Here is a 15,806-nt window from a genome sequence, read left to right as displayed (position 1 = left end):
TGGCCATTTTGAGCCTGTAATCGAACCCACAAATGCTGATGCGCCAGATACTCAACTAGTCTAAAGAAGGCCAGTTTGATTGCTTCTTTAATCAGGACAACAGTTTTCAGCTGTGCTAACATAATTGTAAAAGGGTTTTCTAATGATCAATTAGCCTTTTAAAATTATAAACTTGGATTAGCTAACACAGCATTCCAAGGGAACACAGGAGTGATGGTTGCTGATAATGGGCCTCTGTACGCCTATGTAGATATCCCATTACAAATCAGCCGTTTCCAGCTACAACAGTCATTTACAACATTAACAATGTCTACACTGTATTTCTGATCAATTTTATGTTTTTTTAATGGACAATTATTTATTTWTTTKTTTCAAAAACAAGGACATTTCTAAGTGACCCCAAACTTTTGAACGGTAGTGTACATATTCCAGTCATACTTTATCAAAAGCCATAGTGTTCTATTGTTTCCAGTATTATCTCCAATGTATCGTCCAAGTAAAACACATTTCTGATTAGAATGAATAATATCCGACAATACCTTATTAATTCAATGCGCTATGCATTGCAACACTGAAATGTAAGGGGCCTCCAATTTTTTGAATGGAACTGGATTATTATATTTACTACTTGGGTCCACTTTCAGTAACATTGAAATCAGACCTTCTTGTTGAGTATCTGATAATCTACCATTTTTATAGGAGTGGTTAAAATATGCTAATAACGGTCCTCTGAGTACATCACAAAAGGTTCGGTATACCTCAACTGGTATGCCATCCAGTCCTGGAGTTTTCCCAGCCTTAAAGGCTTTAATTGCATTAAGAAGTTCCTCCTCTGTAATTTGGCCTTTACACGAGTCTTTCTGTACGGATGTTCATTTTACATTATTAATTGGAAAATAATCCTTACAATTAACTTCGGTTAGTGGAGCTGGAGGAAACTGAAACAAAGACATATGCTTTAAGTACTTTGCTTCCTCTTTCAAAATATTGTTTGGGTAATAATGGGTGACTCCGTCATTTGTAACAAGTTTCAGTAAATAGTTTTTGGTASAATTTCTATGTTGAAAAATATGAAAAAATGATTTGTTGTATTTTTCCCCATATTCCATCCAGTTTGCTTTATTTTTATAATATATTATACTTTATCTTTTCTTGAATAAGTTCCTCKATTTCTTTATGTCTTTCCTCTGACGTATTCTTTGCCTCTATGGTACATTTGTTATTGCTATCTATCTGTACTGTTAGTCCCTCTATTTCCTTTCTTAATATGAATGAGTTTAACTAAAATTGCTTTTGTTTAAAGAAGAGTATTGAATTGCATGGCCTTTAAAAGCACATTTAATAGTGTCCCATACAATAAGGGGATCTGCTGTACCTATKTTATGTCAGAAATAGTCAGTTATAAATGATTCTGTCCTGGTTAAAATCAAGTTGTCATCCAATAGGCTTTGATTACATTTCCAATATCCTCGCCCACGTAGAAATTCTGTAAGAGTAATGTATATGCCAATTGTTTGATGGTCCGACCGCATTCTGTCCGCTATCAGCACTTTAAAAAAATTGTATGCTAGCGCGAATGACATAAGAAAGTAGTCAAGACAACTAGCTTGATTGAGCCTCTGCCATGCACAGTGCATTCGGAAAGTATTCAGACCCCTTGACTTTTTCCACATTTTGTTACGTTACAGCCTTATTTTAAAATTGATTAAATTGTTTTTTTCCCACATCAATCTACACACAATACCCCATAAAGACAAAGCAAAAACTGTTTTTGTAAATGTTTACAAATATCACATTTACATAAGTATTCAGACCCTTTACTCAGTACTTTGTTGATGCGCCTTTGGCAGTGATTACAGGCTCGAGTCTTCTTTGGTATGAAGCTACAAGCTTGGCACACCTGTATTATGGGAGTTTATCCTATTTTTCTCTGCAGATCCTCTCAAGCGCTGTCAGGTTGGATGGGGAGCGTTGCTGCACAACTATTTTCAGGTCTCTCCAGAGATGTTCGATTGGGTTCAAGTCCGGGCTCTGGCTGGGCCACTCAAAGACATTCAGAGAGTTGTCCCGAAGCCATTCCTGCGTTGTCTTGGCTATGTGCTTAGGGTCGTTGTCTTGTTGGAAGGTGAACCTTCGCTCAAGTCTGAGGTCCTGAGCYCTCTGGAGCAGGTTTTCATCAAGGATCTCTCTGTACTTTGCTCCGTTCATCTTTCCCTTGATCCTGACTAGTCTCCCATTCCCTGCCGCTGAAAATCATCCTCACAGCATCATGCTGCCACCACCAGACTTCACTGCAGGGATGGTGCCAGGTTTCCTCCAGACATGACGCTTGGCATTCAGGCCAAAGAGTTCAATCTTGGTTTCATCAGACCAGAGAATCTTGTTGCTCATGGTCTTAGTCCTTTAGATGCCATTTGGTAAACTCCAAGTGGGCTGTCATGTGCCTCTTACTGAGGAGGTTCCGTCTGGCCACTCTACCATAAAGGCCTAATTGGTGGAGTGCTGCAGAGATGGTTGTCCTTCTGGAAGGTTCTCTTATCGCCACAGAGGATCTTTGGAGCTCTGTCAGAGTGACCATCGGGTTCTTAGTCACCTCCCTGACCAATGCCCTTCTCCCCCGATTGCTCAGTTTGGCAGGGCGGCCAGCTCTAGTAAGAGTCTTGGTGGTTCCAAACTTCTTCCATTTATGATGGAGTCCACTGTGTTCTTGGGGACTTTCAATGCTGCAGACATTTGTTGGTACCCTTCCACAGATCTGTGCCTTGACACAATCCTGTTTCGGAGCTCTGTGGACAAGATCATCCTTGAGATCATGGCTTGGTATTTGCTCTGACATGAACTGTCAACTGTGGGACCTTATATAGACAGGTGTGTGCTTTTCCAAATKATGTCCAATCAATTGAATTGACCACAGGTGGACTCCAATCAAGTTGTAGAAACATCTCAAGGAGGATCAATGAAAACAAGGGTCTGAATACTTARGTGAATCTGTTATCTGTTTTTTATTTTTAACACATTTGCAAACATTTCAAAAAGCCTGTTTTAGCTTTGTCATTATGGGGTATTATGTGTAGATTGATGAGAAAAAAATGAATTTAATCCATTTTAAAATAAGGCTGTAACATAACAAAATGTGGAAAAAGTCAAGGGGTCTGAATACTTTCGGAATGCACTGTATATCTCACTAGGTCAGGATATTTAAACCTCCATATATCCACTTGTTCCAATATATCAATGATATTTGTGATTTTTCTTAAGTGCATAAGAGTAATGATAGTTTGTAGTGTGAGTTCCTTTAGGGTCCATTAAGGTATTTAAAATTGTATTATAATCTCCCACCATAATAATAGAGTCTTGTATTGCTTCTAGGCTTGATAAATGATTAGATACATTTTCAAGCGTGGATAGATCAGGACTGTATAGGTCAGGGATCATCAATTAGATTCAGCTTCCGGGCCAATCTTTTCTTGAGCGGATAGTCGGGGGGGGCAGAATTTTTTACTTCAAATTGAACGCAAAAAGCCTAAACAGATATAATATTTGACTAAAACATAATAATTTCAAACCTTAGTTATATTTGGGTTCATTGTCCTGTGTAGGGTGCCGTCTTTCGGATGGGACGTTAAAATGGGTGTCCTGACTCTCTGTGGTCATTCAAATTTCCATGCCACTGATTGTAAGAGTAGGGGTGTTCACCCCGGTGGCATAGCTAAATTCCCAATCTGGCCACATTCCATCATGGCCACCTTATCATCCCCCTCATTCCTAATTGGCGTATATGACTAATTGGCATATATGACTCCTCACCTCTCTACCTGATAGCTGATGTGTGGTGAGTGTTCTGGCACAGAAATGGTCTCCGTGCATCACTGAGGTGGGTGCAGCTCATTGATGGTGGATGAGYTGAGTTTCCCTCTATGCTTTGAGTTCCTCAGTTGGTAGAAAAGTGCTATTTACACTACCGTTCAAAAGTTTGGGGTCACTTAGAAATGTCCATGTTTTTGAAAGAAAAAATAAATAATTGTCCATTAAAATAACATCAAATTGATCAGAAATACAGTGTAGACATTGTTAATGTTGTAAATGACTATTGTAGCTGGAAACGGCTCATTTGTAATGGGATATCTACATAGGTGTACAGAGGCCCATTCTCAGCAACCATCACTCCAATGGCACGTGTGGTTAGCTAATCCAAGTTTATCATTTTAAAAGGCTAATTGATCATTAGAAAACCCTTTTTGCAATTATGTTAGCACAGCTGAAAACTGTTGTCCTGATTGAGAAGCAATAAAACTGGCCTTCTTGAGCCTAGTTGAGTATCTGGAGCATCAGCATTTGTGGGTTCAATTACAGGCTCAAAATGGCCAGAACAAATAACTTTCTTCTGAAACTCGTCAGTCTATTCTTGTTCTGAGAAATGAAGGCTATTCCATGCGAGAAATTGCCAGAGCAGAAAATCTCGTAAACGCTGTGTACTACTCTTCACAGACCAGCGCAAACTGTCTCTAACCAGAATAGAAAGAGGTGTGGGAAGCCCGGTGCACAACTGAGCAAGAGGACAAGTACATTAGGTGTCTAGTTTGAGAAACAGACGCCTCACAAGTCCTCAACTGGCAGCTTCATTAAATAGTACAAACTAGCCAAAACACCAGTCTCAACGTCAACAGTGAAGAGGTGACTCAGGATGCTGGCCTTCTAGCAGAGTTCCTCTGTCATGTCCTGTGTTCTTTTGCCCATCTTAATATTTTATTTATTGGCGCAGTTGAGATATGGCTTTTTCTTTGCAACTCTACCTAGAAGGCCAGCATCCCGGAGTCATCTTCGCTGTTGACATTGATACGGGTTTACGGGTACAATAGTAATTTACAACATTAAAATGTCTACATTGTATTTCTGATCCATTTGTGTGTTTTTTAATGACATTTCTAAGTGACCCCACTCTTTTGAATGGTAGTGATATATCCAATAAATTATTATTAATTATTATTATTTTGTAATATGATCACATCTCTCTATTATGCGTGGGAATTCTTGGGAAAGATTTACAATGAAAATCCTTGGACTTATCTAAAATTTATGAATGAGCCTGTTAAAATAGATATATATTCCTTATTTTTTAGTCAGGTAAATACTGATCGATTTTTTCTAATCTGCTAAGCCATTACAATTATAACTGGCTATACGTATTTCACCATTTAGCATAATGAGATTAAGTTTTCAATTATTTTATCATAATATAATGTTTTGTAACTTTCACATTAAAGTCCATATTGATTGAGTGTCCATATAGCTGTACCATGGTATTTGACTGACTATCGCTAACTAACATCAAACTTGTTAACACTATTCCACACCTGCTAAAACCGTCCCCATACCAAGTTGGATTGTCGTCCCAATGACTGGCAAAACACCCCTGTCTACCTGTATACAGTTATAAAAAATATATACAGTACCAGTCAAAAGTTTGGACACCTATCATTCAAGGGTTTTTCTTTATTTTTACAATTTTCTACAGATTTAGAAAAGTAGTGAAAACATCAAAACTATGAAATAACACATGGAATCATGTAGTAACAAAAAGTGTTAAACAAATCAAAGGTATTTTATATTGAGATTCTTCAAAGTAGCCCCTTTACCTTGATGACAGCTTTGCACGCTCTTGGCAAACATATGGAATATTTACACTATACATCAAATGGGCCGTTTCGCCATCATTCGTTCTGGGAAATTATTTCTTATGTTAAGCGTCTCTGGAACAATGTCCATTAATCATATGTTGGAAGGAGCATCCGAGCGTTATCAACGTGGTATTCTACCGAGGGGGAGTGGTGCTCATGTGTGTTATGCCCTGCTCGTAGCCTAGCATATCACACCCGTCTGTCAATTCTGACCATAATAATGCATGTTGCTAAAATTAGTTTTAGCTGTCTGGATGGAAAGTTTGTTGTTCGTTTGCCCTATTCATACTTCAGGATCCTGTTCCCTATTCATTACTTCAGGTCCTGTGTCCCCTATTCATTACTTCAGGGTCCCGCGCACCCTATCCATAACTTCAGGATCCGTGTGTCCTATCATTACTTCAGGATCCGTGTTCCCCTATTCATTACTTCAGGATCCTGTGTCCCCTATTCATTACTTCAGGATCCTGTCGCGCTCCCTATTCATTACTTCAGGTCATCGTCCCTCATCTCAGGATCCTGTGTCCCCTATTCATACTTCAGGGTCCCGCGCCCTCGTCAGTAATCTGGAGTGTCCCCTATTCATTATATTCAGGTGCGGCGACCCCTATCATAACTTCCAGGTCATGCGTCCCCTGTTCAATCCTTCAGGGTCCCGTGACCCCTATTCATTACTTCAGGATCCCTGTGTCATTCATTTATCACTTCTATTCCGTCCTGCGTCCTATTCATTACTCCAGGTCCTGCATCCACTATTCATTACTACCTCAGGTCTCTGTGTCCACTATTCATTACTGCACTGTGTTCCAGGTCCTGTGTCCACTATTCATTACTTCCAGGTCCTGCGTCCACTATTCATCTACTTCCAGGTCCTGTGTCCATTATTCATCTTCCAGGTCCTGTGTCCATTATTCATGATACTTCAGTGTCCTGTGTCCACTATTCATTACTTCCAGGTCTGCGTCCACTATTCATTACTTCCAGGTCCTGTGTCCACTATTCATTACTTCAGGGTCCTGCGTCCCCTATTCATTACTTCAGGGTCCTGCATCCCCCATTCTTCTGCCCTCTGTCCTGCTTCGTTTAAATGCTAAGAGCGTCTTTCTCTCTCTTTCACTTCTCCTGCTAAATATGTTAGTCAGTCTCTCTTTTGCCCTCATTGCTCTGCTTCTCCCTAAATGACTCCATCTTTTCCCTTTCATRTCTCTCATCTCTCTCAGTCTCTCGTTACCAGTATCGCAGTGTTTTTTCCATGGCAAAATTTAAACACAAAGCCAGTCAGAAGACATGATTAAGCAATTGTTTATAATGCATAAATATCTATTGAACTCTCAGTTCTACGGGGTTACRTATGGGCTAGGGGTCGAACCGAAGTTCAGCGCGTGTTTGGTAATAAGTCCTGCTAATGCAGTCAGAGGAGAGCCTGCTCCAGCACACTGATGTATACTCTACAATACAGTGAATGAACTTACCCTTCTGGTATGAAAAGTCTAGTGCATTTATGAAATGATGGCTATAGTCACTCTCTTAGGGCAGGTTCAAACCACTTCCTGTTAAACTAATTTCAGCACGACTTCAGCAAGGTCATTCAAAGGCGGACAGTTTTAGTTTCATTTGGACGATATACAATCGGAAATCCACTCTATGTCGTCTGAAGGTAATGTAGATAATGTTGTCCCTTTAGAGGCTAGTGCTGGTGGTCATCAAAGAGACCGGCTCAAAGACACAAAAACGCCCTCGGCTCCCAATCCCTTAGACTCATATTGTCGGAAACACTGTGGAATCAACGGCTTAGTTTGTTAGGGACATGCGGATTTGTGATTTTTTTTTCCCGGCCTCTCCATGTACCGCTTTGGAGAGAATTCCCAGCTCGTCCCATGGTTAAGCTCCCTGCCGAGCGGCATTGTGTTGTGTCTCATCCGGACTCAGCAGATGGTATGGCCATGTAATCAGCGTTTTTAGTGGCTCGTTTGTAGGCCAGGGGACATGTTGGTACGGTGGCGTCTCGGGATGCCAGGSTAGTCTGAAGATCACTCAATAGGACAAGCCCTCTGGAAAGGATATTAACTGAACCTCCTGAAACTGGGACAAAATAACGTTCTGTACCAGTGGCAATAGAGCCCCTTGTCGGATAGTGAAACTACATGCCAGTACATTCACATTAAGTACCATGCTCTACAACAAATAAATGATGTTGTGTTTTCTCACATTAAAAACCATAGCTTATGTGAGTGAACATGAAACCCATGTATGACTTCTCTTTAAGCAGACCGATAATAGATGCTTTGCAGCACCATGTTTCTAATATGGCAGTGTCTAGCTACCACCTTACTTCTAGTGGACTTGAAAATATACAGCCCCCCCCCCCAGTCGACACCAGCTACTTGCTAGTCAGATCAGACTCTCACCAAGTAACTCACTTAACTAGGAATCCTACTCTAGCTCTTCGCATTTCTAATACCAGCTCTCTGGGAAGGCTTTGGTTTCTGAGCTAACGTTACTGTACTACAGTCTGTAAGCCTATAACATGAATGTCATTGCTCCAACCATGTGTTATCCACATCAATCCTTGAATAGGAAAACCCTATCCATTTAAGAGATCCCAAGTGCCCTGGTATTACACCTTGCTATCCTCTTATAAACAAAGCATGAATTCTGTCCTGAAGTCTGTGGCCAAATTCTCCTTTGGATCTATGTTAGTGTCCCATGAGGTAGTGATCCCTGTTAGCTGTCCCAGTGGGTAGAAATCCCTGTTAGCTGTCCCAGTGGTTAGAAATTAGTGGTAGTGATTCCTGTTAGCTGTCCCAGTGGGTTAGAGATCCCTGGCTGCTTCTGAATCATGACGTCGTTGATGTCACTTGTATTGTGACACTCGGGGAGTCATGTGACCGATGTGTCATTGGGAGTTGAAGCGATTAAACAGGGTGACACAGAAGACTTGTCACTACTGTCATCTCTGGCAGCTGATCAAAACAAACCAACAGGATGTAGCCTAGCGTATAGCTACAGCAATACACAGAAATCCAACGGGAAAGTTTTTTGCCGGAACTGAAGAGAGAACGATTACACAACGAAGAGGAGCTCAACCACCAGGCTGCTGCACTTGTCAGCATCGCTCTCGCACCATGGGCCAATCAAAATATGGTATTTGGAATCTGAAGTCTTTGTTTGTCACTCCGTTCTCTCAGTAAATAATGTCTTTGTTGACCACGGAACCAAATAGGAAGCCATTGCAAACCAAGAGATTCAACTCAAGTTTTATGCACACAATCATTTTTTATCCTGATTTACATCAGCCCAGACAAGAGATGAGGCAACTTCCGTCCCAGACAGACGGATTAAAGCCCTCATCTCATACTGATGCTTGTTCATTTTGATTTGCATAGTAACTCTTCATTTAACCCACCAAGACACATCTTCTAAATACAGTCATGAATATGAAATATGACACTTCCTAAAAGCCATAGCAGCCAATAATAATTAAGTGACAAATGATAGACCATTGCGCTGACATGCATAAGAGTTAGTAAATTGGTTGGTATATGTTTCCATGTTATACTCTGCAGACACAATTATGTTTATGTTTTAGGGTGTTCTTTGCAATCCCACCTGGTTTTCTATTGTCTGCTGATGTATTTGTTGTCTGCTGATGGTATTTTTGTCTGCTGATGGTATTTGTTGCTGCTGATGTATTTGTTGTCTTGATGGTATTGTTGTCTGCTGATGGTGTTTGTTGTCTGCTGATGGTATTTGTTGTCTGCTGATGGTGTCTGCTGATGGATGTTTGTCTGCTGATGTATTTGTTGTCTGCTGATGGTATTTGTTGTCTGCTGTGGTATTTGTTATGTCTGCTTGTGGTATTTGTTGTGTCTGCTTGTGTATTGTTAGTTGCTTGTGGTATTTGTTATGTCTGCTTGTGGTTATTTGTTTGTCTGCTTGTGGTATTGTTGTGTCTGCTTGTGGTATTTGTGTGTCTGCTTGTGGTATTTGTTGTGTCTGCTTGGGTATTTGGGTCGCTTGATGGTATTTTTGTGTCTGCTGATGGTATTTGTTATGTCTGCTGTGTATTGTTGTGTCTGCTTGTGGTATTTGTTGTCTGCTGATGGTATTTGTGTGTCTGCTTGTGGTATTTTTGTGTCTGCTGATGGTATTTGTTGTGTCTGCTTGTGGTATTTGTTTGTCTGCTTGTGGTATTTGTTGTCGCTATGGATGTTGTGTCTGCTTGTGTGTATTTGTTGTGTCTGCTTGTGGTATTTTTGTTGTTCTTTGCTTGTGGTATTTGTTGTCTGCTGATGGTATTTGTTGTGTCTGCTGTGGTATTTGTTGTGTCTGCTTGTGGTATTGTTGTGTCTGCTTGGTATTTGTGTGTCTGCGTGTGTAGCATCAAAGTCTTGTCGATCACAAGAGGCTAAAGTAGAGTAAAGCATGTTTCTTCATATGAGATTTTCTCTTACTAAAAGCTGCATATGAACCATCTCTCTGTGATTCATAATTGAACCATCTCCCTTGTGATCATATTGAACATTCCCTGTGATTCATATCGAACCATCTCCCTGGTGATTCATAATGAACCATCTCTCTGGTGATTCATATTGAACCATCTCTCTGGTGATTCATATTGAACCATCTCTCTGTGATTCATATTGAACCATCTCCCTGGTGATTCATATTGAACCATCTCCCTGGGATTCATATTGAACCATCTCCCTGGTGATCATATCGAACCATCTCCCTGGTGATTCATAATGAACCATCCTCTGGTGATTCATATTGAACCATCTCTCTGGTGATTCATATTGAACCATCTCTCTGGTTGATTCATTATGAACCATCTCTCTGGTGATTCATAATGAACCATCTCTCGGGTGATTCATATTAGTTGTTCATATAAAGAACCATATCTCTGATAATTCCCTGAACCACACACACTGCATTGCCGAAATGGCTCCTCCTTAAATATGATTCCATCTCCTTCAATAATATACTTGCTAACGACATTGTCTCCGCTGATTCATATCATCCTATTAACTGTCCTAATGATACAGTGTAAAGATTATTATAAAGAGTAGAAAGAGTTACATGAAGGGCTTGAGTATTGAGTCCCTCCCAGGTGACAGTCAGTACTCTATCTACCCTTAACGTTACCACACAGCTGTATCGAGTGAGTCGCTCAGCCTCAAACTACCTCTAAAAGTTCCAGCCTGCCCAATACATCAGATAAAACACTTAAACCAATTACTTCTTCTCTGCTCTCCCAGAGAGAGGGAGCCTTACTTCATTAGGAATACAGCAAGGTTGTGCAGATTGTTGTTTATCCAGACAGACGGCAGTGTCCACAGTGACATTAACCACGCCCACGCCCCCCTTCTCTCACAGGAAGACGACTGCTAGTTATTACACACACCTCTCTCTTTCTTGCCTCTGTCTCTCTCGTCTCTCGCTCTCTGTCTCTCGCTCGCTGTCTCTGTCTCTGTCTCTCGCTCTCTGTCGCTCTCCTGTCTCTCTCTCTCTGTCACTCGCTCTCTGTCGCTCTCTCTGTCACTCGCTCTCTGTCTCTCGCTTCTCTGTCTCTCGCTCTCTGTCTCTCTCGCTCTCTTCTCTCTCGCTCTCTGTCTCTCTCGCTCTCTGTCTCTCTCGCTCTCTGTCTCTCTCGCTCTCTGTTCTCTCTCTGTCTCTGTCTCGCGCTCTCTGTCTCTCTCCGCTCTCTCTCTCTCTCTCTCTCTGTCACTCACTCTCTGTCTCTCGCTCTCTGTCGCGCTCTGTCACTCGCTCTCTGTCACTCGCTCTCTGTCTCTCTCGCTCTCTGTCCTCTCGCTCTCTGTCTCTCTCGCTCTCTGTTCTCTCTCTGTCTCTGTTCTCTCTCTGTCTCTGTTTTCTCTCTGTCTCTGGTCCTCGCTCTCTGTCTCCGCTCTCTGTCTATATAGACATTAAGGAACCACGGAAATGAATACTGTTACTGTTAAGGCATCATTTGTTTTCTCAAAGCACCACACACACACACATTAATGACTTGATTTATTTTAATCCCACACGTTCTCTTTAGTTTTCCCTCTGTCACTCTCTCTTACACATTGTATTACTCACTCTCTTTCTCACACACTCTTCCCTATTCACACACACATTCTTTTTTTTATCTTTTTCTTTTTTTTTCTTTTTTCTTTAGGGTGGATCAGCTTAATATTGCGGAAAGAATGTTGCTTCCAATAGTAATTGTCTGCATCATTTCAATCCCCCATATTTTTGGGTAAATATATATATCCATACACGTATGCATACATATACACATATATACTACACATACCTATACAGACATACATACTTTTTTAAAGAATATACCTTTATTATATTCCCCGCAAACCCTACCACCGTTCCCCCATTGGAGTAAACTAATAAAACACTTCTGCTTTTTACCTTCAATTTATACATCTTATACACATTTACAGACACGGTCTACTTTACAATAGTTCTCTCCTGTTTGTTCTTAGTCCTTCTCTATTTGATGTCCATCCAGTTTATTTCCACTTGTAACTGTGCTATTTTCACAAAAGCTCCGAACCTATACACATTTCACAGATCCCGATTGCCCTACATTGTTTATCTTGTTATTAGTCCCACCCTTCAGCTCCACTCAACCCTTCCCATCTATCTTCAACATCATCCATTTCAGATTTTTAATTTGCCCATATATTTTCAACTGTGCTGTGATGCTTCACAAAAGATTGAACCTTCCTATTCTCATAGCTTCTACAGATTGTAAATTTTTAAAAAAAATATGTTTTGCTCAAATAATGATTATATTATTGATTGATTGACTATGGCTTTTCAAATCCCCCAGTATTGCTATCTGTAGTGTTATCTAGGCAAATGTGTGCAATTCTTTCAGCCATTCCTGGACCTGTGGACAAAAACGAGCTACATATGGACAATACCAAAATAAATGGTCTAATGACCTGCCTCCTCACAGCAGAATCTGCAGGCTGGGGAAGATTGTATCCCCCATATATATAACATTCTATTAGTTGCAAGAATTTTGTACAGTAATTTAAATTGAAAAATTTGAAGTTTGAATCCGGCGTTGTTTTGCGTATCAATCATAAACCATGTGCCATGGAGGGTACATCGAAAATCTCTCCCAACTATTTAGCAATTTTATAGCACCAGCTGTCCGTTTTTGGTCCTTAAATGAAATTGGTATATGTTTTTATTTATCACACTTTTCTTTAACCATTTATGTTCTTTAATACAGGCCGACAACAAGTTCCTTACTTTTTTTCTCCTTCTACTTGCCTCTTCCATTTTTGTGGTAATGCTGCAATTAATTGGTTGTAATTTTGGTAGAGCAGCATTTCCATATGTCTACACACACACAGTCTTCCCTGGTCATCACACACTCTTCCCTTGTCACCACACACACTTTCCCTTGTCACACACACACACACTCTTCCTTGTCACACAACACACACACTTTTCCCCTGTCATACCAACACACACTTTTCCCCTGTCATACACACACACACTCTCCTCTGTCAACACACACACACACCACCCACACAACCCACCGCCACATCACCACAACACAACACAAACACCCACCACCCACCACGCCAACTCCGTACACCATCCACACCCACCCACCCACACCACCCACACCCACACACGAGTTACTCTTGCAGTTACATCTCCTTCCTGCTCTGTAGGTTTGAATCGTCTACATCGTCTCTGTTTCCAATGCACGATGCCTGCCTCTTTGTTCTGTCCTAGCCTGTCGTCTTTATTGTCATCAACGTGCCTCGTACTACAGTTTCCACGTTAGCTCCTCATTCGTCACGCCTGATTTCGCATAACGCTGCCTCTCGTCACGTCTCTATTTTGCCATGTCCTTAACGCGATTATGCAAGCCCTCTCGTCACGTCTCTAGTTGTTCCATTGTCCTAACGCCTGCTCTCGCTCCTCTCAACTTCTCTATTGTTCCATGTCCAACGCTGCCTCTCGTCACGTCTCTATTGTTCCATGTCCTAACGCTTGCCTCTCGTCACGTCTCTATTGTTCCATGTCTAACGCTGCCTCTCGTTCACGTCCTCTATTGTTCCATGTCCTAAACGCTGCTCTCGTCACGTCTCTATTGTTCCAGGTCCGTAACGCTGCCTCTCGTCACGTCTCTATTGTTCCCATTGTCCTAACGCTGGCCTCTCGTCACTTCTCTATTGTTCATGTCCTAACGCTGCTCTCGTCACGGGCTCTATTGTTTCCAATTTCCTAACGCTGCCTCTCGTCACGTCTCTATTGTTCCATGTCCTAACGCTGCCTCTCGTCACGTCTCTATTGTTCCATGTCCTAACGCTGCCTCTCGTCACGTCTCTACTCATTACTGATCATTGGTGTCCTTCAGTACGAACCAAAAATAATACGCTCCTCCAGACATGGTCATTTTTTCCTCATTTGTGTTTCGTCTGCAATGCCCGTGAAATATCCTGTCATTAGTGAATAACAGATTGAACGTAATACAATACTAACATCCCATTTCCCCTCTCTGCTCTCTTCTCTCTCCCTCTCTCTTTAGACTATGCTGACTGCAATCTCCATGAGTGCCATTGCCACCAATGGTGTTGTTCCCGGTGGGTGAATATGCGTTGGCATCCGGCCTTGCTATTGGGACTACTACTTCTACTAAAGTGCTTGTTTTGCCTCAAAAATGCATATCCATCGTTTTAGCCCTAGCAACGCTATAATATTAGTCACGTCCAGACTCCTGGGACCCCACATGAAACTTATATGTCTGTGTTTATGTGATTAGAGATGGTATCTAATAATCACGTCTCATCCTGGCTTACTCACCCCTTGGTTGGCTGAGATCAGAGGTGAGAGGAAATGACATGCTTGGGCAGTGGAGTAACAATGTAGCCACCATTTTGTGGTGTAAATCTGGGTCATGTTCATTAGGCACCAAATGTAGAAAATGGGCTGAAATAGGGAGGGACTGCCTGGACATGTCCAATAAGAAACGCTCATTTTCATTTCCCAAAGTCAGAGACCCTGCTCTGATTGGAGAATAGCAGGGTTTGGGTCATTTACATTTAACATGACATGAAATACAGTGATGCTTTAAAATAAGAAATTCACACACATCATTCCAAATCCATATKATTTCAAATCAGTTAATTTGAGATGCAGTTTGTATACAAACTGTAATTTAAAAGTACAATATGTCATTGAAAGAGTGTGTGTATTTATTTGCTGTCTGCAGCTGGAGGCTCCTACTACATGATCTCCCGTTCTCTGGGGCCTGAGTTTGGGGGCGCCGTGGGCATTTGTTTCTACCTGGGAACAACGTTTGCTGGAGCCATGTACATCCTGGGGTCCATCGAACTCTTACTGGTAAGAAACTGGGCTTGAAATAATTATCTTTCTATCTATCTATCCATCTCTCTCTATCTCTATCTCTCTCGCTCTCCCTCTGATTGCGTGTGCGTGTATCTGTCTGTTTATCTTTCCTTCTCTCTTTCTGTCTGCCCATCTCGCTCTCTCTTTCGTCTCTCTTTCCGTCTGCCCATCTCGCTCTCTTTTTCGTCTCTCTTTCCGTCTGCCCATCTCGCTCTCTTTTTCGTCTCTCTTTCCGTCTGCCCATCTCGCTTTCTCTTTCATCTCTCTTTCCGTCTGCCCATCTCGCTCTCTCTTTCTTTGGTTCAGTCCTGTCTTTGTGCATGTCCTCCTGTCCCTCTTAATTTGTCTGTCTTTATTTCTCTTTATCCTGCTTTGATGCTATTTTCTCCCTCTCCAACTGTCCACAATGAATTATAATAAATATAAAGATCTTTCATCGTTGTCTGTCCCCCTCCCTCTCTTTTTCCACACTGATTCCGCCTCTCCCTGTCCCCCTCCCTCTCTTTTTCCACACTGATTCTCCCTCTCCCTGTCGCTCCTCTCTCTCTTTTTCCACACTGATTCTCCCTCTCCCTGTCCCCCTCCCTCTCTTTTTCCACACTGATTCTCCCTCTCCCTGTCGCTCCTCTCTCTTGGATTAAGAGCTGAGTAATTATGTAAATTCTGCATAAAGGAGAGATAAAGCCATTGGCAGAATGATGAGACCATTCGTAGAAACTGCCATCACTTTGGTCCAGTGTTATCTAC

The 15,806-nt window shown here is 41.5% G+C and overlaps 1 pseudogene; it reads left to right on the top strand.

Annotated features, from left to right (window-relative positions):
* LOC111970524 (solute carrier family 12 member 5-like) overlaps positions 1-15,806 on the top strand; it is a 314,999-nt pseudogene that overhangs the window by 263,288 nt on the left and 35,905 nt on the right.

The sequence above is a fragment of the Salvelinus sp. IW2-2015 genome, linkage group LG11 (genome assembly GCF_002910315.2).
Source record: "Salvelinus sp. IW2-2015 linkage group LG11, ASM291031v2, whole genome shotgun sequence".
NCBI lineage: Eukaryota > Metazoa > Chordata > Actinopteri > Salmoniformes > Salmonidae > Salvelinus > Salvelinus sp. IW2-2015.
Note: the sequence above shows the minus strand (reverse complement) of the source record. Positions and strands in the feature narration are given on the sequence as shown.